Source organism: Callorhinchus milii, unplaced genomic scaffold (genome assembly GCF_018977255.1).
Source record: "Callorhinchus milii isolate IMCB2004 unplaced genomic scaffold, IMCB_Cmil_1.0 Scaffold3, whole genome shotgun sequence".
Lineage (NCBI taxonomy): Eukaryota > Metazoa > Chordata > Chondrichthyes > Chimaeriformes > Callorhinchidae > Callorhinchus > Callorhinchus milii.
The window spans coordinates 19,569,311-19,571,036 of NW_024704744.1; the positions used below are offsets into that span (position 1 = coordinate 19,569,311).

Below are 1,726 nucleotides of genomic sequence, written 5' to 3' on the forward strand. Positions count from 1 at the left end.
GTTACTGCCGAACCAACTGTGTTCCATGCTGGGCTCCCCAATTAAACGTTCCAAAATGAAGACCATCGATAATCACAATGAAAACCAGAACAGGCACAAAGTTGGTGTTAGACTGGCTAAATAATAGTGCGTAACAATACTTTGGGATGAACTTAATGGCATTTGCAAACATGTTCAATGTGATAATGTTGATTATATAATGTTGAATAATCTACCAAGCAGAATCCTTCACATTGTTAGTGAAATATGGACTTACAATATTCGTCACTACAGATCTAGTTCTCAGCAACTATCTGAAAAATGTAGTTGATCAGCTGAAAGATTGGTTATCCAACCACTCTATGCAAAGGATTGTGATGGTAATTAACAGTATCAAAGCCAGTGAGGTTCTGAAAATATGGCAGTTTGATATCGAGTGCAACAAAATCATAACAGATGATAGCCAACCAAGGGAGAAATCAGAGAAACCGATTCACAATGAATTCAATCTGTTATTAAACAGATTATTGCTACTGTGACTTTCTTGCCTTTGCTGGAAGCTGCGTGTTCTTTTGATCTTCTGATCTCCACAGACAAAGGCCGGATGGTGTCAGAGAAATGAGAAGAATTGGGACCACACAGTTTGTGGAGTCCTGCAGCTCAGTGGTTAGAGCACTCGCCTTGCAAGCGAGACACCTGGGTTCAATTCCAGGCAGGGGGAAACCCTGGGCAAGTTTCCTTACTCCGCATGCCTGCTAATAATCCCTCCAAAACAAAACAATAATAAATTGGTCATTTTCAATCCACGACTGTTTGTGGGACACTGCTGTGCGCAATTGGCTGCCGCGTTTCGCACACAAATATACAATCAATTCACTTTAAAGTCTATTCTGTGAAGCGCTTTGAGACGTCAAGAAGACGCGAAAAGCGCTATATCAAATGCAAGGATTATTATTAACAACTCAAAAGAAGTCCGGCTTCGATCTTTCACCACCACCATTCACAAAGTGAACAGTATGGTTGCATTCAAAAAAATAGATTTCTTCTAATGGGACATAAGAAGAACCCAACCCCTGAATCCCTCCCCTGCCAACCTCTGACCCCTTGCCTTGCCAATCCATGACCCCCTGCCCTGCAGAACCCTGAACCTCACCAACACCCCCCCACCACCCCTAACACTGCATGCTGTTATGAGACTTTCTGCTGTGCTGTGAGCCCAGTCCTTCAATAAAAAATAAATAATTTGGTCATTCAATCGACGACTGTTTGTGGGACTGTTTGTGCAATTTGCTGCTGGGTTTCACCCACAAAATATACAGCCAATTCACTTTGCAGTTTATCCTGTGAAGCGATTTGAGATGTCTCATTGCTGTTTGTTGCTCGTTGCTAATTTGTTGCCATTCTTTAAATTGTCTCAGTTACCCCCAAACTTACCAATATTGAGATCGTTTCTTTCCTATTTACAAAGCAACTGGGCACCATTTTGGACACCAGTGGGAGTTAAGTTGGAGGTTGTAAAATTCAAAGAAGCCACTGTTATGTTTGGAAGCAGTAGGGAAAGACTATCAGCCTATCACTCGCATCCTCACTTGGCTCTACTAGCTCCTATCCACGAGCCGATCAAGTTCAAGGTCATTGTCGCAACCTTTGAATCCCTCCATGGTCTTGCCCCACCTTACCTCTGCAACCTCCTCAAACCCTACCAAATTGATCGCACCCAGCCCCCCACCCCTCTCCACTCAGGCAG

At 43.2% G+C, this 1,726-nt stretch overlaps 1 pseudogene; it reads left to right on the forward strand.

The window, feature by feature from the left end:
• The first annotated feature begins 215 nt into the window (after positions 1–215).
• Positions 216–1,028, forward strand: LOC103180954 (annotated as a pseudogene).
• Positions 1,029–1,726: the final 698 nt, after the last annotated feature.